The sequence below is a fragment of the Copadichromis virginalis genome, linkage group LG10 (genome assembly GCF_057382275.1).
Source record: "Copadichromis virginalis isolate Kocher_CV1m ecotype Utaka linkage group LG10, C_Virginalis_male_GT1.1, whole genome shotgun sequence".
NCBI classification, from domain to species: Eukaryota; Metazoa; Chordata; class Actinopteri; order Cichliformes; family Cichlidae; genus Copadichromis; species Copadichromis virginalis.
The window spans coordinates 14,024,104-14,047,760 of NC_140627.1; the positions used below are offsets into that span (position 1 = coordinate 14,024,104).

The 23,657-nt window shown below is 41.6% G+C and overlaps 2 long non-coding RNA genes across 2 annotated transcripts in view; one reads left to right on the forward strand and one right to left on the reverse strand.

Moving 5' to 3' along the window:
- Positions 1 to 1,173: 1,173 nt before the first annotated feature.
- Positions 1,174 to 1,802, reverse strand: LOC146700017 (uncharacterized). Its single transcript, XR_014922663.1, has 3 exons — positions 1,595 to 1,802; positions 1,383 to 1,500; positions 1,174 to 1,293 (listed from the first exon to the last, which is right to left on the reverse strand). It is a non-coding gene; the product is annotated as an uncharacterized LOC146700017 (long non-coding RNA).
- Positions 1,803 to 4,553: 2,751 nt separating this feature from the next.
- Positions 4,554 to 23,657, forward strand: part of LOC146700018 (uncharacterized) — a 29,523-nt gene continuing 10,419 nt past the window's right edge. Inside the window, exons 1-2 of the long non-coding RNA XR_014922501.1 lie at positions 4,554 to 4,624; positions 4,711 to 4,758. This is a non-coding gene — a long non-coding RNA (uncharacterized LOC146700018). The remainder of the gene's footprint in view (positions 4,625 to 4,710; positions 4,759 to 23,657) is intronic.

Sequence of the window (23,657 nt, forward strand, 5' to 3'; positions counted from 1 at the left end):
CTGGTGTGCCTGCTGGTCTTTGTGGCAAGCCACACCATGTAGCTGGAATGCAGTTTATTGGAATTCAAAGTCTTCACGTAAATTAATTTCCCAAAACTGTTTCCCAGTGCACCAAGTCATGACCTTGACTCCAGGGACTATTCCCAGGTTCCCAGCTAAAGCACATCAATCATAATTTATTTAAGAAAAAAAACCGCGTCATGGGTTGAAGGAACTCTGGCTAAAGTTGTGGGTTTTCTAACCACTGGACCACCTACCTCTCCAGGGACATTTATCAGAGAGAAATGGGACACTTGCCAACCAGGGCAAAGCTCCAAACCACAATATAGCCTAATTATTTTTTCATGTGGCTGAAAAGTTCCCACCAACACTCACATACAATATTGCTTTAGTAATAAATATCAAACCTTAATCTATATTTCATGTTTAGACGCATCATGTGACTTTAAATTTAATTATCCAGGGGTAATAGAGGTTTTATTACTTGCAATTTAGATAAGATTAGAAGACTGAGAAGATCTGTCTGTGATGTTTTCAATCGTCGATTGGAATGACACACAATAATTAACATAAATCTTTCTGACTCGTAAGATTAAACAAGGCAAGGTTTGGACCATGTTGTTACTCCTCTACTTTAGGCAAGACTCGCATTAAGACAAGCACAGGTCAGGAGATTTCTCGACACTAAACAGAGCATATGTTTGATATTTATGTCCAACAGTAATAGCTTGGCTACACTGCCTTAAAATTGGCTTTGGGATTGAGGTTAAAAAAATACTGTCAGTGCAATAGTCTTTGCACTTTCTCATAGAGCTTTATCTTTATCGGTATCCACCCAAAATAGACACAGCTGAGCTCTGCTCTGTGTCATCTGCATCAGTAGTGAGCAAACCGTATAGTCTGAGGAATGCAGTTTAAGTGCACTGTAATAATTTCTTTACTGTGTTTTATTAATAAAATACATGAAACATTACTCTAGTTAACTTAAAGAGATGGAAATATTGAAATATTAGGAAATGACAGCTGGCTGGCACTCTTGAATCAAATCAGAAGTTATTTAAGCGTAACTTTCTGTTAGGTTAGCTGGATTACACAGATGGATTACGTGGCAGAAACACACACGGACGCAGAATAGTTGGTGATGCAAGTTTTATATATACACAAGTAAGGGGGAATATTTACAAGGGAAAGGGGCTATATACAGTGATAAATAAAAATGTGCCAGCAGGAAAACACCGAGGCGATGAGATGGAGCCGAAGCATACAGGTAGGTAGCAGACGCACCGGAGCTACCTGACAACAGGGAACAAAACAGGGTTTATGGCATACCGTTGATAGCCGAACGTTAAACACAAGTGGACGGAGAGAGTTGGAGAGCTTACTTGACCACCCAAACCACAGCCGCTGCGGTGATCGCCGCCTGATGGTACGTAGCACTCCGTCGCGGATCCAGAATAGCCAACACAAAATCCTAGGTAGGCGGGCAGGCGATGGAACAGGCTAAGACGAAGAAAAGTAGGCGAAACGTGGATCCTTTAAAACATACAGCTCCACAGCGTAAAATCAACAGATGCAGCCTGTGCTAACTCGTTACCACTTGTGACAGCGATAATACTCCGACACCAGACGTCCATGACTCTGCTCCCTAAAAGCGCTCACTGATGACGTCCGATGCGTCGCAGGTGTGTTGGAATGCCATCAAGCCCCGCCTCGCCTACCTATAACCAAAAGGAAAACAAAACCCAAACAACAACAGTACACCTACCCACCACCTCCTAACACTTTCAACCACCAAAACAATTTCTAAACCAAGCTACCCTCACCTTTCTGAGCAGGAATCACAAAAGGGCTTTTCTCGGTCAGGCAGATTTTAGTAATGTCGGGATCCTCAAATCATAGTCATAAATTAGTACTGGCTAAATGGAAAAGTACATACCCCTTGCCCCAAATACTGACTTTTTGATTTCACCAGTTCAGCATTTTTTTTAAACAAATGTTTAAAGACTAGTTCTTTCCCAGCTGAGTCACCAAAGATGATTTGTGTCAGCAGGGGGATTTAGTTTCCAGCAAACATGAAAAAATTATTCGTCAGTCAAGACCTCACTATGGAGCCCCAGGGAGACAGAAAATAAGGTCACACAAAAGCACTGTGTAAACTAAGACGAACATCTTTGGATCTGTTAGAGTTACTATTTTCTAGCTGAAAGAAAAATATAATATTTATGGGACGAGCAGTTCCTGAACTTCTGTAATCAATCTCTACTAAATAGGTTCAGAATTTCTGCCCATAATTTGGCACAAACATTGTCAACACTGGAAGTCTCTGTGCTGTTATCTGTGCTTGTTGACATTGTTAACTGAGCTATGCCCAGTGGTTTCCACAAGGTGCAGTGACTTATGAACAAAAACCTTTTTAATGATTTCTTTATCAGTAGTTTGCACTCGCTTCCCCTAAAAGAATCTGTTAAAATGTTTCTGTATAAAGGACCTTAAGAGAGACCCTAACTGACAGTGAGGAAGTTAATGTGTTTATTGTGGTGGAGCAAGACAGTTGGCCACCAGTGCAGACAATACACTATATAAAGAAAAGAGAAAAGCTGCTGTCACAAATGCTCCCTATTTTAAGTCAACAGCCTGCAGCCAAAACGTTTAATATATTATGGCTAATGCTAATACTGCAAACCCCTCAGAAAGCAAATTATTGTCTAAGGAAAACTTGGCGTTTTTCCATCACTCCATGAAGTGATGTTGAGACGTTCTATGCTGCTGAAGTAGAGATGTATTTGCAGGTATCACAGTAGGTCCAGCGTTCAAAACTCTGGTCAGATGACACTGAGGCTTTCTTATGTAGATATAAATGGAGGTGTGCCTTGAAATGGGCACAAAAAAATTTGGAAACCACTGATTGTAACTAGCCTGTACAGCCTCACGCAGCCATTACCATAGCTGATTTAATGAGTGCCATCTTTTTGCACAAAGCTGCTGCTTGCCTCATGACTCTGTGCAAGCTGGTCCTTGTTTAGTAACAGAAAGCAGACGAGAGCCTCAAAGGAACGGCTGCCATTAGGAGACCCATAATGCCAGAAGACCTCTGAAGACTTTATAACAAATGAATAGCATCTCTTTAGCCTCTGGATGGTCCCCCTGAGGTCCAGGGAGCTCTGACTCACAACCTCAGCCCTGCCAACTGACACTTGGCTTCATTGTGTTCAATATATGGCATCAACGTTAGCAGTTAGGCTGCTGAGTTCTGTTTGCTTGCATTATTCTGTATTGTTTTCCATGTCTGTGCTCAGTGTGAATAAACCAAATTTCTCCTGCTGCAATGATTCAAACTTCTATATCACACTTTGTCTAGTTTATAGGAATTTCTTGCTTCAAAACGTAAAACCCCATAAAACAACATTCACCAAAAAAACAACCCTGTTATATACTGTACTAATAATCAGAGCAACATACATCAGCTTAAAGATTCACTGTTATTTCCCAAACCACAAAATCACTTCAGGTTTCTCAATTATAATTCTGAGCACGCAACAGATGTAAAGCACGAGGAATGCAATCGGATTCTTCTGTGCTCCAGCGATTATTCCCTCTTTGATCAATAGGTTCATAAAGTGCAATATAATATTTGGGCCCATGTTCAGTTGGCAACATTCAGCATGGTGTAATCAATGTGGTTGTGACTGACAAACGAACAGTCTGTGATCATTTGGCCAGAAAATAACAAAATAATAGAAAGATTATCAAAATGTGACCATTGTTACATCCTCCCTAACAAAAAAATAGCTTCAAGGGCCAAATTGCCATTCATGTCAATATACGGGCTACAAGTAGGGGTGACGTGGGCCGCAAGTGGCCCCCGGGCCACGAGTTTGAGACCCCTGATGTAGATGGAAGTGTGTCATCTGTGATATGTCACAGTAACACCAATCCTACATCTATATCTAGTGCATAAGTCCACCTACTTTTTTCATCAGCAGTCTCTTGTCTAAACTCCAAAGCTTTTTGGCTACAGAGGTGCCAAAGACATGACATATCTTTAAAAAGATATGTTTTAACTGGCTTTTAAAAGAGACCACAGAGTCCGTCGATCTCCAAAGGAAGGAACTGTCTGTTTTCTCCTTGCCAAGAAATTTCTTAATCAGTATTTGAACAAAACATCAGAACAACATCTAAAGGAAATAAGTGCAAAGTTGGTTGTGATCTGCCAAGACGCAAATTGTCAGATTCCCTCAGAATTTCAGGATTCACATGAAATTTAACAATTATCTTATAATCTACAGTTTTTGTACTCATTTACAAGTGACCGATGTGTAAGTCATCTCTTTCCTATTGAGCGTTGTGTGTTCAGTCAACCTGTGCTTTTGTCTTTTTGTCATTTCCAAAACGACACATAAACCAGACACACAAAGTTTTCAGCAGTGTGTACTGAAAATACATATTTGCCAAGTGTGCATTAGTGTGCAATACATACCACAGGTTTCATGATCCACAAGTGGCTGTCCTGGGGTGCGGTGCCTGCCTTGCAGTGGTCAACTGATCTTCACGCACATGTGCCTCATCACCATACTTAAGGCCTGGTTGGAGTGGTGTTCCTCGCTGGAGCGTTGTACTCACTAGGGTTAGTGTAGCCCGGCTTAGTCTCTTGTTGAGCTCCCTGTGTTCCTGAGTGTTTCTCTGACGTCTTTCTCCATCTCCCTTTTATAGACCTTCCTGGACCCGGACCTGTCTTCCCTGGACCCTTCCCAGTTGAGCGTGAGTGAAAGTGAGCACATTGTTGGAGTGGATGGTGTGGAATCTGGATTTGGACTGTACATAGTGGTCGTTATAAATAAACCCACTTGTTTGATTGCACAGTTCAGAGTCCAGTGCCAGCAAATGTGACAACAGGAACTTACTCAGAGCACATTTTCAAATGAATTCAATTCAGTTTTATTTATATAGCTCAAAATCACAACAGCAGCCATCTCAATGCACTTGCTGTAAGTTAAAGACCCTTAAGGATTCAGGAGAAAACCCCAACAGTCAAGCGGCCCCATATGAGCAAGCCCACGGAGAGGAAAAAGTCCCTTAATCAAAATTTATAGGAAGAAATCTCCAGCAGAACCAGGCCCAGGGAGGGGCAGCCATCTGCTCGGGTGGGAAGGGAAAGAGGAAAGCACGAGAGCGTGGGGAGACGAGACAAAATACAAACTAAGTATATAAGGGTATGTAAATACTTGGGGAGAATTACATGGAACTTACTGAAAAATACAAACGCAAGATCAAACAGCAATGCAAAATCTAAAATCATTTCAAGTTTGAGTAGATGACTAGATGAAGAGTCCCGTCCCAAAGTAAAGCCTTTCACGATCTAGCATCATGGTAGAAATGTTTATATAAAAATGATTGGTTCAAACCTATCCATTTCAAAAAGAAAAGATCAGCGATCTACATAATTTTGGCACTTGACCACATTACTCGGTGTTTCTCTGGGATAATTGGCACTGTTATGCTATTTTTAAGTCATATTACAAGGCTTTCCTAAGACGTATGTTGAAAAACTTTCATTCACGGGCAAATAGCCTATACGAATTTGCATTTTGCTGACCCTGGAAAACCCCATTTTCTTCAAAAGTATCCTACAGGCACTGAAAATAATTGTCTTAATTTCTCCTAATTTACTCTCGGTCCCACTGGAAATGAACATTTACAGGTCATTTTCAACCTGCCTCTGAGCATTCTGGCACACAGTCACGGCACAGTTGCTGGTCTTCATGAGTTCAGGGGGATTCTTAGAAAGAAAAGAAGACATTCATTATGATAATCTCCGTCATTGCTCATGTCGATCTCTGAGTTTCACAGCTGCAGGATGATGATGTGTGGCTGGTCATTATATCTGAAGCAGAAGCACAGACTGAGGCATGAAAAAAGGTGCACCTGAGAATAATTCATCAAACTTGGGACCTGCTTTGCACTCTTTGAAAAGTCTTTGCACATTTCAGCTGGAAAATCTTTTCAAATATACTTTTCATTCCTTCATAACCCCCCCTTCTTCAACTCACACTAGGAGTCCTTGAAAGCTTTAATTCTTTCCTGAATATCTGGAGCTAATTTAAGACAGAAATGAAGGAATACGATTAGAAACACCATAAAATTTGCCACACATCTTGGCAAAACGATAGACCGGCAGTGACATTTCCCTTTGCCATGATTAATGAGTCATTTGCACAGCTTTTCTGATACGCATTCCAGGTGACCCCCATGCTGACATGAAAAAGATAACTTCTGGAAAGTCTCCCAGTTTTTTTTTCTCTGTGCTTCTTCATGTCTTTTTTTTCTGTATTCACAGGCTTTAAGATATGTTTGACGATAAAACATCCACTCACGCATCTGCGTGCCATCTTGACCTGAACCTCATATTTTTGTAGTTTGGCGTTAGCCTAAATGAAATATTTGAGGTGTATCAGTTTTAAGCAAACATGAATCCCTTCCAGCATATGGTCTCACTAACCAGAACATGACTTTGCGTATGCATCCACTTACATGAGTATTATTCTTTCTACATTTGACTTTACTGTGTGTCTCCTGAGCAGAGCCGATGCATTATCCAGGCACATTTTAGGGTGTTTGCCAACAGCAGGCCTGAATTAGTGCACTCTTGGCCCTAATTCCTCTTGTTCATAAATCAGATTTTCTAATTAGACCCCTCGACTGCTTTTTGGGGAATTAGAAACTTGAGGTTGGGCAAATAATTTTTTACAATGCCACGTAGGCTTTTTCACACTGTTGTCTAATATTTTAATTGACTGAAGATCCAGTGGACTAAAGTGGCCTTACTCGCGTTAAATAGTCAGTTTTACAGGTTTACAGCATCACCGTATGACTTCATGCCCTTGCTTCTCCACTCAAGAGGCTCAACCAATGTGCACTGAGCTCAGTCTTTAGGGACTGACAGCGCCAGACAGATGTGGCCAAAATCCAAATGCATACTAACCACAGGCGGCAAGACTTTAATTCTCCTACGAGCCAAGGTTAAAGGCATACTTGATGTTTTCAAATTCAGCAGATTATTCGTCTCTGCCAGGAACTTGTCACATTAGAGGGGAAGGTTGCTGTTTTGTTTCCCTAAAATGGCTTTCTAACGTGATTAGAATTCCCTATTGAAACCAGAAGGCAGAACCAACTAGAAACATACAGGGGTGCTGTAGAGAAGCAGAAATGGTTTTCTCCACGTTGCTGGAAGTGAAACATTCACCTGACGTATACTGAGCCCCATATTGAACGAATTTGCAAAAACGTGAGTCATTGTCATTATTTGGCCAGCTACCCACTGGACAATTCCTGGCCACTTTATAACAAAGTCAAGCTTGCTTTGAGCTTGAGTTAAACAAAGGACCCAACACAGCCAGACCACCCAAAACAGTCATGAGTAACAGTATAGTTGGCCAAAGCAGCCAGTTTATGTTCTGCGCCTTCGCTGTTGTGTAGAGACTCTTGATTGATGCCACATTTTTAATTTACCTGGGTTTGTCTTTGTAATCAAAATTACAGTGTGAGGGATAAATGCCAGAACTCTAAAACAAGCCTCCAACTCTGGGGTGCTTTACCATACCCCCTCTCATAAACACACACATGGTTCTACTTAATCTCTCTCTTCATTCTGGGACCTGAAAAGCCTCTTGATTAGAGTAAATGGAATATGTTTGATGGTGTGCCTTTTGAAGAGCAATCCGAATGAAATGTTAAATAATTTATCACACAGTTGTATTCGAACTGGCTTCAAAACATTTTTCGCTCATTGAAAATCCAACATTTTTAATCACACAAATAACTCGATTCCATCCACTGCTTGATCAGATAAAAATAAACTGAATCCATTCAGAGCAATGCTTCCCAGCGAAGCTAAAATGCAAAATGTTACTGGCTCACAGTATATTTTTGAATAGCTTAAGTTCCAATAAGGAGCTCATTCTGAGAGCCGCTGGCTAAATTTTAATGCAGTATAAACAAGTGTGGTAGTTTTGCCTTGGCATTATATCCTACCATTATCAGGTCTCCAAACAGGCTTTCAGCTCTTTCATAATAAAAGTCTTTGCGTGCATGGACTAAATTGTTCCCTCTGGAATGATTTTAATTGTGAAATACTAATAAAATATGATAATAACACTCCTAATAATTATACTCTTCCTGTTTTTTATTGTGTGCTTTAGACAAATTTTCCTGGTAGATTCCATAACTTGTGGCAAACAAAAAAACTGCTTACTGTCTTATTAATAATATTAAAGAAGAAGCTTCCATTTATTTTTATCTCAAACATATTTTGGTGTATGATTTCTATATTTTTACTGGACAAATCCTGTGAACATTTATCACATTTGGTATAAAATGTGTGAATTGTGTAAACTGACCCTAAATGTCGAGATCATAAAGTGATCATTATTCTTCTTCAGTGTGTTGAGATTTTAGTAAACATTAGGTTCTGGCCAAAGAAATGTCCTCAAAGAGCCGTTCACACATAGGCGTGCCGAGCTAACAAGGTCACACTGAGGTCACGGGTTTTACTCCTTACAGATCTCCAGAATACTCCCGTGTATGTTACCTTCTTACCTTTCCTATTTATCAGCGTGCGTGTTTCCCCTCAAGCAAGGTCAAAGGTGAACATATAGCAGCAGGTGACCAAAACATCCTTGTAAGGCAAGGAGCTCAACAGCAGTGTTGCAATAACAGTGGATTATCAGAGTAAGCTCGTGTTGTGCACAAAACCTTCCGGAAATGTCTCTACAAGTTTGAGAACACAAATTATACCGTTAGCTACAAGGCATCCAACTAACTGATCTCCAGCTAGAGCATTTATCCTATGGTATGGTTAAAGAATTGAAAAAAACATGGAAGGAAAATATGCTTTCACATCTGGGTCAATATTTGACTATTTAGCTGTGTCCCAAAACCTAGGCTACATCCTCCGGAGGCCGCATTTGAAGGCCGATTACGTCACAGCCAGGCGACGAAGGCTGTCCCAATTTGTCGACTCCTTCAAATGCGGCCGCCAAATGCATTTCCCCGAATTTGAAGGATGGGTCGGGTGTGGTCTTCGTGGCCCACCATATCCCAGAATTCATAGCGTGGCCCAGCCAATTCCAGTTTCCAACAATGGCGACTGCTGCTAAGTTTTAATATTACTCTTATTAATCTTTCTGGGTCACAAAATAAACTTTTAACATATTTTCAGGCGAGAAAGTAGCCGTGTAAACTTCAAATATCTGCTTGGTTTATCAAGACATTGCATATTTGCCAAAGTGCTCCGACGTTTTTGGAGATGTCTGTTACCCACCCGCTCGGGGGGGTTCAATGGTCACTCGAACCGGCGAGAGCAGCAGACTCCCGGCTTCATCGTTTTCAGACACCCACTGTCTTTCGCTACTCAGGGTAAACATGATATATAAGTCACTTAAATAACTTAAAATGTAATTTTTGGCTTTTTTCTGTTTTATTTGTCATTGCTGCGATTCCAAACGGGCCGATAGTCGATTCCAGGCCGTCCCGGTTACTGCTTATTTGCGCGTTGAAATCTCCGCCCACGATCAGCAAATCATGACGCGGGGAGTTATATTGCATTGTACGAGATCTAACTGGGGCTCGTGGTGGCCGCGGTGTTCCAATCCGAGACAAAAATGGACGTGTCCTCCTTACTGCAACTGAACAAGACCAACGATGGGTCGAACACTTCCGCGATACTCTGAACCAACCTGAGCCACCCCAACGGTTCGAGGCCGAAGACCCGGCACCTTCCATGGATCTTCTTCCTGTCGATATCGGACAAATCAGCATCACTGAAGTCAAGACAGCGATCCGACTCCTCAAGAGTGGAAAGGCCGCAGGCCTGGACGAAATCCTCGCCGAAATGCTGAAGCATGGCGGACCCCATCTTGAAGCCGCCCTTACAAGACTCCTAAACGCCTGCTGGTCAACATCACATGTACCCGATGATTGGACAAAAGGCACCATCATCAAACTTCCAAAAAAAGGTGATTTGGGTGACTGTAACAACTGGCGGGGCATCACGTTGCTGTCGGTACCCGGGAAAGTGTTTTGCCTCGCTCTTTTGAATCGGCTACGACACGCTGTGAACGAACGATTGCGAGAAGAGCAGGCTGGGTTTCGGAGTGGCCGGTCATGCGTCGAGCAAATCTTCACCCTCCGCATGATCATTGAACAAACATTGGAATAGCAAAGGAAGATTTCTATTAATTTCATTGACTTTGAGAAGGCTTTTGACAGCGTCCACCGGCCGACTCTATGGGCTATCCTACGCCACTATGGAGTCCCTCAGCAGTTTGTAGATGCCTTTCGTTGTCTCTACTCCAACTCCCGTTGCTGCATCCGGATGGATGACGGCTGCACAGATTTCTTCAAGATCAATACTGTGCCCTGGCACGAAGCGCGTAATCTCACTGACTTGGACTTCGCAGATGACATTGCCCTGCTGGGCTCGACTCAGGAAGACCTCCAAAAGTTGACCGCGGCCCTGCAGAGGGAGGCGACGAAAGTTGGATTAAGAATCAGCGCCAAAAAAACCAAGGTACTCCGAGTTGGCTATGCACGTGCCCGCATTCCTGTCATGATCAACCAACAACGTGCTGAAGAGGTGGAGAATTTTACATACCTTGGCAGCATCATCTCGAATGACGGGGTCTCTGATCGGGATGTCAACGCCAGAGTAGGGAAGGCAGTTGGTGTCCTGCGACGTCTCCAACCTATTTGGAACTCGACCTCCCTGAATGTAAGGGTCAAGATCAGACTACTGAACTCTATCGTCTTCCCTACTGCACTTTACGGTAGTGAAACCTGGCGCTCAACAAGTGCAATTATTCAACACCTGAACGTGCTTCAACAACGTGGCCTGCGGCGAATCCTGAGAATTTCCTACCGGGACCGAATAACAAATGAGGAGGTCCTACGAAGAGCAGGCACCCGCCCATTAGCCGATGTTGTTGCAGAAAGGCGCTTCCGCTTTGCGGGCCATATTTTACGCCTACCCCCTCATCGCCCAGCTAAGATTGCCATGACATGGCGTCCACGCACTGGCAAGCGAAAGCAAGGCCGACCAAAGACCACATGGCGTCGAACATTTATGGACGATCTGAGAACTGTCGACATTGCCTGGGACGAAGCTGAAGCAGTCGCTGCTGACCGACATCGATGGAGATCACTAGCTGCCCGATGCGCCGCCCGGCGTAGGAGGAACTAAGTCTAAGTAAGTCTGTTTTATTTGTTCCGGAGTAAATCGGTTTGGCTGAGATTGAAGTTATTAGATTATATTAGATTAAATAAAACTTTATTAATCCATCGGGTGGGTTCCTCGGGGATTTTCACACAGCTGAATAAACATCAAACAGAAAACTGATTAAACAGAAGTGTGAGACGGTCGAGAATTTACGCCACTGTCCTGTTATATTTTAGATAGCAAGGAGCAGACGGCTGAGTTTATTAAACTCCACCGAGACAGCGGTGACGCAAATCTGAAGGCTAGACTGTCCCATTTCACATCCTCGCACTTCTGGCCTTCCCAGTCTTCGAAGGACCCGGCCCACGTAGACCGTGAAGGCCGGGTCCTTCGAAGGATGCAGCCTACGTTTTGGGACACAGCTTTTGTCTATTATCTGGAACTTTTATGCAAAGTAGCCTAGGTGTGCTGATTCACAGACACTTCCTCCAGCTCTTTCCTGAAGGCTCTCAAAGAATATGACATATCTTCACTGCAAGTACTGGTTTCCAACCACTGGGACCCTATAGAGGTAACCCGATGGTATTCTTTTTAAATGAGGCACGGTGGCTCATTGGTTAGTGCTGTCACTTCACAGCAACAAGGTTTGAACCTGCAGCCCAGTTGGGGTTTTTCCTGTGTGAACATTGCATTTCCTGTACCTGTGTGGGTTCTCTACACTCACCTAAATCTTCACCACGGCAGAGTTTTAGGGTATCCAAATCACTGCAAACACGTCCTCGATCCACCTGTGAGCCCACTGATCCTGTCTGCCATCACTCATGGACAAGAACCCTTTTCTACAAAGCACATGCAGAGGGGATATTTCTGGCAGTTTTGCTAGCGTGGTCCATTGTACCACAGACAAGGAAGTAAAATGTGGTTCAAGAACTGCATTTCAGAAAGCTAGCTTTAACTTTTTGGTGGGTGTGTAGTTCAGATTTAGTTCAGCGGGGCAGCAAAGATTGAATGATATTTTCACATAACTACTTTGACAGTGAGTTTTGGCTAATGATGCTGCACCCACATCATCAACATGACTGTCACAAACGTGGCATGCAGTTTACCTCAGCCACACTTAGCTGAATCATTCGAATAGTTTTCCATGAGCAGAGGTCAGCTGTGGCTCTGTCATCACTATTGTTTGCACACTGATCCGCTTTCTGCTGCAGTCAGCAGACCTCCTCAGAGATGAGCATTAATGAGGCTCGTTGGGCCTTTCCTTGTACCCATTCACATTCAATGTGTACATTCAGATTGTGTACAAAGCACTTCTCTGAGGCTTCTTTAAAAATGCTTGTGGTGTGCTATCCATCTGACTCAGCACTTGCCGCAAAAACAAAAAAAATATGCTGCTGATCAGACAAAAGACGCCACATAAAAAAAGCCAATGGGCTCTTCACCCTAATTACTTACAGAGACACTGAGCCCTTTACCAGTTTACATTTTTTTCACAGATCGTGGGTTAACCCTTCTTTGGTGAATTACAAAAAGAAAACAAAGGAACATAAAGTAACAGCTAGTAAAGTTAGTGGCTCAGCATCAAGGTCTTGCAGCAGTGGCCACTGAAGCAGAAATAATTGTTTGCAGAAATAAAACAAAGTATATTAGCAGGAACTGGTAAACTTGGCAAATATAATATTTGTATACCAAGTAATAGCAACATCAGAGAAAAGGAACACAAAAAGCTTGAGAAATACTAAGGGCAGAGAGAGGAGCTCGACATGTGGAGGGTGAAGGCAACAGTGGTCCCGATACTTTTTGAGAACTTGAAACAGTGATCCCTAAACTGGGCACGTGACTCCAGCAGATTCCAGGAAGAAGATCTCTGTAGAGGACCTGAACTTGAAGGGTGAAGACGGCACACATGGGTGAGTGGGAATTTAGAGATGGATAGATAGATGGATGGATGGATGGATAGATAGATAGTAGGGGTGCAACAATACTCGTATCGATATTGAACTGTTCGATACAGTGCTTTCGGTTCGGTACGCATATGTATCGAACAATACAAAATTTTTGATTTATTTTATCAACTTTCCTTCTGACGATGCTGTCTGTGTTGAGCGCTCAGTGGATCTGCGCTCGATAGTGCAGCCTAGGCAGAGTAGTCGAACGCAGACTCACTGAGCGCAGGGCAAGCTAGCAGACAGAAGTTAAGCTCTCCTTGCAACATGGCAAATTGAACCTCCCCCACCCTCATTTAGATCTGGCGTTTGGAATTATTTTGGTTTTCATGTGACGTATGACCCTGAAGGTAAGCACGTCATGGACTAAAGTAAAACAGTATGTTGGATGTGCCACGCAATGCTCAATTACATGGGTGGGAACTAGTGTGTTAGCGCAGTTAGCTCGTTAACGTGTTGGCCGTCCAGCCCTACGCAGGGGGCGATCCGCGGTAGCTCGTTAACGTCATTTCAACGAGATTAACGCTGACAGCACTAGTGGGAACACAACGAATATGACTGCACATTTACTCCGACATCATCCTAGTGCAAAGACAAGTGGAAGCAGACAAAAACAACAAGCACGCATGCTACAAACTTTACCCGAGTCATTTAGACAGCCGTTAGCACATGATTCTCCTTATGGGGACCTGATATGTTTAATAATATGCTGCTGAGAATATAGCCCAGAAGAAGCGTATAGTATACAGGGAGTGCGGAATCATTAGGCAAGTTGTATTTTTGAGGAATAATGTTATTATTGAACAACAACCATGTTCTCAATGAACCCAAAAAACTAATTAATATCAAAGCTGAATGTTTTTGGACGTAGTTTTTAGTTTGGTTTTAGTTTTAGCTATTTTAGGGGGATATCTGTGTGTGCAGGTGACTATTACTGTACATAATTATTAGGCAACTTAACAAAAAACAAATATATACCCATTTCAATTATTTATTTTTACCAGTGAAACCAATATAACATCTCCACATTCACAAATATACATTTCTGACATTCAAAAACAAAACAAAAACAAATCAGCGACCAATATAGCCACCTTTCTCTGCAAGGACACTCAAAAGCCTGCCATCCATGGATTCTGTCAGTGTTTTGATCTGTTCACCATCAACATTGCGTGCAGCAGCAACCACAGCCTCCCAGACACTGTTCAGAGAGGTGTACTGTTTTCCCTCCTTGTAAATCTCACATTTGATGATGGACCACAGGTTCTCAATGGGGTTCAGATCAGGTGAACAAGGAGGCCATGTCATTAGTTTTTCTTCTTTTATACCCTTTCTTGCCAGCCACGCTGTGGAGTACTTGGACGCGTGTGATGGAGCATTGTCCTGCATGAAAATCATGTTTTTCTTGAACGATGCAGACTTCTTCCTGTACCGCTGCTTGAAGAAGGTGTCTTCCAGGAACTGGCAGTAGGACTGGGAGTTGAGCTTGACTCCATCCTCAACCCGAAAAGGCCCCACAAGCTCATCTTTGATGATACCAGCCCAAACCAGTACTCCACCTCCACCTTGCTGGCGTCTGAGTCGGACTGGAGCTCTCTGCCCTTTACCAATCCAGCCACGGGCCCATCCATCTGGCCCATCAAGACTCACTCTCATTTCATCAGTCCATAAAACCTTAGAAAAACCAGTCTTGAGATATTTCTTGGCCCAGTCTTGACGTTTCAGCTTGTGTGTCTTGTTCAGTGGTGGTCGTCTTTCAGCCTTTCTTACCTTGGCCATGTCTCTGAGTATTGCACACCTTGTGCTTTTGGGCACTCCAGTGATGTTGCAGCTCTGAAATATGGCCAAACTGGTGGCAAGGGGCATCTTGGCAGCTGCACGCTTGACTTTTCTCAGTTCATGGGCAGTTATTTTGCGCCTTGGTTTTTCCACACGCTTCTTGCGACCTTGTTGACTATTTTGAATGAAACGCTTGATTGTTCGATGATCACGCTTCAGAAGCTTTGCAATTTTGAGACTGCTGCATCCCTCTGCAAGATATCTCACTATTTTTGACTTTTCTGAGCCCGTCAAGTCCTTCTTTTGACCCATTTTGCCAAAGGAAAGGACGTTGCCTAATAATTATGCACACCTGATATAGGGTGTTGATGTCATTAGACCACACCCCTTCTCATTACAGAGATGCACATCACCTAATATGCTTAATTGGTAGTAGGCTTTCGAGCCTATACAGCTTGGAGTAAGACAACATGCATGAAGAGGATGATGTGGACAAAATACTCATTTGCCTAATAATTCTGCACTCCCTGAAGCTTTTAGTTTGGAAAGAGCCATTTCTCTGTAATAAACTCTCTTTTCCAAAGATGGGTGATTCCTCAATCAGATACAGGGCTCGCAGGGTTCCAGTCGGGCTACCAAAATCTATCTCTGCCCTGCCCGCCAGCCTATCGTAGGAAGGAAAAATATATGTCAATGCTTTTGCATTCTTTCAGAAATGTAGCTGGGTAATTATGTCATTGGCATCGGTGAGCCACTGTCAATATGTGACATATTGAAATCGCGTTTGAATTTGTGCTTGTTTTTTGCTTTCACTTTGCAACTGTGAACTGTATATAGAGAGCGACAGCACTGATTGGTGAGTGATGATAATTTGCGCACCAATTCATCTGACATCATCTTATCAATCGTTAGCTTACTATGCAAACATGACAAGTGAAATCTCCTGCAGCAAGCTTAAACATGTGAGAGGTTGATCGAGCAGAGAATCGCTGAGCGTTATGTGAGTGCGTGTGTAAAAGCAGCAGGATATATATTTTAGTTCTGCTGAGCCAAATAAGACAGGTCAGGGTGAAGAAGTGACAGCCAAAGAAAAGCTTACCACAAAACGGAAAAGTTATGACAAATCAGACTATAAAGCAAAAAGAAAGTGCAGCTTTATGGTTTTATGGACAAAAGAATTTCTGTGGCTGCAATACGACAAGCTAGATAACCAGGACTGCACGTAAGTGGTCCGCAGGTGCGCATTTGCTGTCAAAATAAAAAACGTGCACAAGATAAGAAGTTGCAATGCGTGTTTGCATACATAAGATTTTCTGGAGGAGGACAGACATTTGTTTAGAACTCTTAAAGATGTCGAAGAAGCTCCTTTAAGCAATACTGTGATGTTCCTCCACCTCCAAAGAAATGTCAGGAGTCCGAACCACAAAAGAAGCGCGTATTCTCAGAAAAGTGGTTGCAGGAGGTGAGCTGGCTTCAAACAAATGATGAACGCACAGAGATGTGGTGCGGAATGTGCCGTGAAAATCCCACTCTAGCGGACAAAAACAGTGCTTTTTATATGGACGCAAACGCGCATTGCAACTTCTTATCTGGTGCGCTCTTTTATTTTGACAGCAAATGCGCACATGCAGACCACTTATGTGCACCCGTGTAAATAACATAATGTTCTGCCGGGTGTGTTGTTGGTTTTCCCTCGATTTCTGAGTCGACAAGCGCCTTTGTTACTGGGACCAGTCATTTTAAGAAAGGCCCCCATTAGCGCTTTACTAGTCCCTAAGGACCCCAAAGCGCTTTACATATCCAGTCATCCACCCATTCACGCACACATTCACACACTGGTGATGGCAAGCTACATTGTAGCCACAGCCACCCTGGGGCGCACTGACAGAGGCGAGGCTGCCGAACACTGGCGCCACCATTAGAACCCATGAGAAATGCAAGAAATGCATTATTGCTCAGTCTGCAATATCTTTCCCAGAACAAACACCAATTGCAAATAACATACTAAAAATAAACCTGAGAAATCTGTTTAGAACAGCGTACTACGTTGCAAAGAGTGAACTACCACTGGCAAAATTTAGCAGTCTTTGCAAACTTCAAAAAACAAATGCAAATTACTCGTGACTTCAGTGGAAATTTCAAATTCAGGATCTGACACAGACTGATTCATGTCCTACACAGTTCTTACAAGTTCATAGAAATTTCTGTTCAATTAGAACCAAGTATTTGAGTTGATGATTGTAATTTTTATACAATGTTGTCATTTGTGTTTCAACAATTTTTTGATTAATGTTTTGTTTCCGTTACAATATTATACTTTAATGTATAATATTGTAAAGGAAACAAAACGGGAAACAAAACATCAATCAAAAAATTGCTCTCTTTTTTATTCGGGCTACTTAAACTTATTTTGGGCTACAAAAAACTGAAGAGTCCCTGCCCAAAGGGCTACCAGGGATTTTGAAATTTTGCGAGCCCTGATATTTATAATTTTAATAAATGACAAATTAAAAAGGCATGAACATTTTTTTTGTATCGAAAAACACCGTGACACCAAAGTATCGAACCGAACCGAACCGTGAATTTTGTGTATCGTTGCACCCCTAATAGATAGATAGATAGATAGATAGATAGATAGCAACATGGTTCCTGGTCTAATCCCCCAGGTTTGCTGGTGCCCCTGCATGTCCAATTTGTATGTTTTCCCTGTGCCTGTGTGGCTTTTATCTATACTCCATCTATCCAAAGACATAATTGTTATTCTAAACTCTTGATTCTAAACTGGCCTCAGTGTATGGTTGTCTCAATGTGATGGTCTGGCACCTGTTCAGGTGTACTCGGCTTCTTGCAAAGAAGTGGGAGGTCCTTGCCCTCCCACAATCCCAAATCGAATAGGTGTTTAAAAAAATTTATAGTTTTGAAAGTCTATGGTAACATTTACTTTAATGTAAAGCAATTAACACAATAAAGGTAAAGTAACTTAACTGCCTTATTTTGAAGTGTAGCCCATGTCTTTCCACGTCTTTCCAAAAATGTTGTTCTTTCCAAATTTCCTGATTTATCTCTTGTAGAGGTCTATCTATCAGCTTACTCAAATACAAGAAAACTGTATGTATACACTGTTACTTTTGTTTTCTCTTTTAGATCTGACCTTATACTATAACATATAACGGCAACTAACCCACAACTAAGTTGCACTATGTTAACTAGGGATGAGAGCCAAAACAAAAGCAAGTGGTCGTGTAAGGAGCAGTGGTTTGGACGCAACTTGTGAATGTAAGTCATGTGACAATATGCCCTTCATCTAATCACCTCAGAATTCCTGTTGTGGAAGTTTCTGTTCTTCCATAAAAGTGAACATCACAGAGTTTGTACCATATAAACTGCTTTAAAGACTGAGTCCATTAATCCACGGTGTTAAATTGTAATATAACACAGGCCTCACAAATTCTAAGATAGATTTTTCCAAATAAAAAGCTTAATTTGGTAGAAACTTTTCCAACCAAACAGCCGTTTGATAAGGAGTCTGAATCAATTAAAGTCATGAAAACTCCAACTAGATATTACTATAAACCCAGGCAAGAGGCAGCTGGGGAGAGAAATAAATATTTCCATTGGCTCTCCGGCAGCCATTCCTCTATCTGTTCATATGTAGGTCAGACTTCTCTACTTTTTTTCTTTGACTTATCACTTCTTTCTCAGTAAGTCAAAAAAAAGGAAAGAGGGGGGAAAAAACATCTGAATCAACACCGCCCACAGACCTTTTTCTAGACTAGTCAGACAGCTAGCCATGCATAAGTCATCTTGCCAAAATCACACAATTCAAAATTTCCACCTCGCAACACAGCTGCATTCTTGGACCAGTCACAGAGAATGTGAACAGGTTCACATCAGTGCACGATCAGTGGAAAGTATTCATAGTTGCATGTCTGAAATGGTAAATGCAAAACAAATGCATAACAAAGTGGTTTATAGACTACACTGAAATGCTACATGGCCGCAAATACCTCATCTTTACAATTACTGCAGCTGCACACATAAGTGAATGGCTTTAATGAGAGATTTGAGCAAAAAGGAAGATGAGAATAAATGTAGGCTATTGTTCATTTTTTCTAGGCCACACTCCAGCTGCTTCTTCTCCTCAGTCTCTTTGAATGCTGACCTCAAAATATGTTTACCACTCTAAGTTTTGTCTCCATTCATTCACACTGACATTGCTGTGAGGAACTAATTACAGCCAGTAATTTTCATTTGACAATCTAAGTGCCAGTGATTAAAGCATTGATAGATTTTTTACAATGTGTGCATTGTAAATATCATGGCAGGTTTAAGAAAAGTCATCTATAAAAATTAGAGATGGACCGATCCGATATTACGTATCGGTATCGGTCCGATACTGACCTAAATTACTGGATCGGATATCGGAGAAAAATAAAAAATGTAATCCGATCCATTAAATATCACGAAAGCACCTCACAAAACTTGCAACACGCTGTAACTCACCTCAGAACGTTAGCACGTCGGAGCAGTATGCATCACGTGATAGAGCGCTGTGGCATGCGGGACCTGTCGGTGGTCTGGATAGCATTTGGAGCTTCGCTAGCAACCCGGCATTTCATCTCCGACAAAGTTATCCCCGAGAGAAGTAAAGCAAGTGTGTAAGTCCATCTCTGAATGTAAAGCATTCCTGCGTTAAGCTTAACAAGCGATATATGGAGCGACTGCCTCTCCTGCTGCTACTTCAATCATGAAACTGCTTAACGATCAGCTGATCGGCTTTTCTGTCGCGAGTCCGTCTCTCTAGTTTGTTTTTGGCCCACTTTGCACCAGAAAGAGGAAACCAGCGGCTGAACAACAGAAGCACGTTTAAGCTTGATCAGCTGTTGTTAGAATTTATTTAATATTACTTTCTACTCCAGGATCTTTTTCTACGTAGCTGACGCTGGTAACTGTGCAGGGGCGGATCTAGCAAAGTTTCGCCAGGGGGGCCGATAGGGCATTAACAGGGAAAAGGGGGCACAAAGACATACTTTTCTTTCTTATTCTCATTTAAAATGTCGAGCTTTTAATAAATAATTATCTGACACCCAAAGTTTTAATTTGATGTAAAATGAATAGAAGTCAATTACTGTATATAGTAACTATTAAGTCTAATATATATACCCTAGTAAGCTATAGTACTTTTTCCTTTGGGAAGGTACCATCTGTGCAGTCTGCAATTTTGTTGAAGAAAGATGTTGAATCTATTTAATATTTCTTGAAAAATAATTGATTTCTGTGCATTTTTTTTCACACTGCATCAAATTAAGGTTGATTACGTCGATTAAGCATCATGAGGTGGAGCGTGAGGGGTGGTTCCCTATTTTTTATTTTTTTATTTTTGTTGTTGCTGGGAGTTGGAACCCTATTAGTTAGGTTGCTTAATATTTATGCTAAGTACTCTTTAAAATACCAGAATAGGGAGGATGGTGTAGGTTTAAGTTTATTAGATTGATCAGTATTGCTGAACTATGAAATCTTTTTTTTTGCATACAGGTATAACAGAATAGCTTTAGTGTAGTTGTTGTTTTAAACTTGAGTATGAACTTATACAAAATGCAGCAAGATATTTAAAAAAACAGTTTTGTTGATTAAAAAACACTATATCGGATTCATATCGGTATCGGCAGATATCCAAATTTATGATATCGGTATCGGTATCGGACATAAAAAAGTGGTATCGTGCCATCTCTAATAAAAATACTTTGAACAGCAAGTGAAAACCTCAAGGGTATAAAAAAAAAAGGGAATGAAACCAAAAGAGAGTCAGTGCTCATAGACTCACATTTTGTGCTCAGATTTACCACAGATATAAAAACATTTACACTTTGGTACAAATAATAGTTTTAGTCTTTTCTAGCTAACAACTGTATTCAGGTTGCTTTATAAGTCACTTATTTAGATTCTGTTATGGAATAAAGTTATCATTCAGGTAACATTCAGGGCAAGCTTTAAGGGCTAGGCTAGGCTGATAGCCTGCTATTAGGCTATCAGCCTAGCCTAGCCTAGCCTTTTGTGTGTGTGTATGTATGTATATATATATATATATATATATATATATATATTAGGGGTGCAACGATACACAAAATTCACGGTTCGGTTCGGTTTTTAATTTGTCATTTATTAAACTCATAAATATATATTTTAACTCAAAAGTACAGTTTTTAAATTTAATGTTGCTGAAACAAAAGTAATTAAAAAAATTAATATATCTCAGGGCTCTCAAAATTTCAAAATCCCTGGTAGCCCTTCGGGCAGGGACTCTTCAGTTTTTGGTAGCCCAAAATAAATGTAAGTAGCCCGAATAAAAAAGAGAGCAATTTTTTGATTGATGTTTTGTTTCCTTTACAATATTATACATTAAAGTATAATATTGTAAAGGAAACAAAACATTAATCAAAAAATTGTTGAAACACAAATTACAACATTGTATAAAAATTACAATCATCAACTCAAATACTTGGTTCTAATTGAACAGAAATTTCTATGAACTTGTAAGAACTGTGTAGGACATGAATCAGTCTGTGTCAGATCCTGAATTTGAAATTTCCACTGAAGTCACAGGTAAGAGGCAAGTGGAACCAAGATCTAGGCCATTTGCTTTTTGAAGTTTGCAAAGACTGCTAAATTTTGCCAATGGTAGTTCACTCTTTGCAACATAGTACGCTGTTCTAAACTGATTTCTCAGGTTTATTTTTAGTATGTTATTTGCAATTGGTGTTTGTTCTGGGAAAGATATTGCAGACTGAGCAATAATGCATTTCTTGCATTTCTCATGGGTTCTAATGGGGGCCTTTCTTAAAATGACTGGTCCCAGTAACAAAGGCGCTTGTCGACTCAGAAATCGAGGGAAAACCAACAACACACCCGGCAGAACATTATGTTATTTACACCGGTGCACATAAGTGGTCTGCATGTGCTCATTCGCTGTCAAAATAAAAGACACGCACCAGATAAGAAGTTGCAATGCGCGTTTTTGTCCGCTAGAGTGGGATTTTCACGGCACATTCCGCACCACATCTCTGTGCGTTCATCATTTGTTTGAAGCCAGCTCACCTCCTGCAACCACTTTTCCGAGAATACGTGCTTCTTTTGTGGTTCGGACTCCTTCTGACATTTGTTTGCAGGTGGAGGAACACCAAAGTAATTGCTTAAGGAGCTTCTTCGACATCTTTAAGAGTTCTAAACAAATGTCTGTCCTCCTCCAGAAAATCGTATGTATGCAAACGCGTTGCAACTTCATATCTTGTGCGCGTTTTTTTTTTAAAATTTTGACAGCGAATGCGCACCTGCGGACCACTTATGTGCAGCCCCGGTTATATAGCTCGTCATATTGCATCCACAGAAATTCTTTTGTCCATGAAACCATAAAGCTGCACTTTCTTTTTGCCTTATAGTCTGATTTGTCATAACTTTTCCGTTTTGTGGTAAACTTTTCTTTGGCTGTCACTTCTTCACCCTGACCTGTCTTATTTGGCTCAGCAGAACTAAAATATATATCCTGCTGCTTTTACATACACACACACGCACACGCACACGCACACACACACACACACATAACGGTCAGCGATTCTCTGCGCGATCAACCTCTCATATGTTTAAGCTTGCTGCGGGAGATTTCACTTGTCATGTTTGCATAGTAAGCTAACGATTGATAAGACGATGTCAGAGGAATTGGTGCACAAATTATCATCACTCACCAATCAGTGCTGTCGCTCTCTATACACAGTTTGCGCGATTGCAAAGTGAAAGCAAAAAACAAGCGCAAATTCAAACGCGATTTTAATATGTCACATATTGACAGTGGCTCACCGATGCCAATGACATAATTACCCAGCTACATTTCCGAAAGAATGCAAAAGCATTGACATATATTTTTCCTTCCTACAACAGCCCGACGGGCAGGGAAGAGATAGATTTTGGTAGCCCGACTGGAAAAATCGCTAGCCCCGGGACGTCGGGCTAGCGATTTTGCAAGCCCTGTATCTGATTGATGAATCACTCATCTTTGGAAAAGAGAGTTTATTACAGAGAAATGGCTCTTTCCAAAATAAAAGCAATACTATACACTTCTTCTGGGCTATATTCTTAGCAGCATATTGTAGCGGGTCAGGGCTGTTCGGGGTTCTGTTTGTACAGTTATGTTTTGTTTATGTTGCCATAGTGACGGGTGACGCCCTCTCGCTGCGACGGTGTGTCCTTCCGGGGTCAGAGGGCGCCCTGTGTTTTTTTGGTTTTTTTTACTTTATTTAACAAACAATGAGTATACAACATACAGATGAAGTATACAAAACAACAGAACATGAACACAAAAAGCCAAGGGTAAAAGAAAAAGGTAACAATTATAGGAATACACGCAAAAATTCACATACATATATTGTTTTGAGAGCCTTTTTGTTGGTGGAGTCTGATATTGATTGTATGTACATTTCCACATGGGCGCCCTGTGTGTTGTTGTTGTTGCTGTGCGGTTGCTGCGCTGTGAGCAGTTAGCTAGCGGCAGTGTTCTTCTGCAGATGTCAATAAACGGCTGTGCTCCCCGGCTAGCTCACGGGAAGCAAGACCAAACGACACCTCCGTCTCCTCCTTGTCTGAGCTCGCCACATTGGTGTCAGAAGTGGGATGATGGTGGCACCCCATGTTCTGACCCGAGTGACTTTTCCCCCGCCGGTCGTGACCGGCCG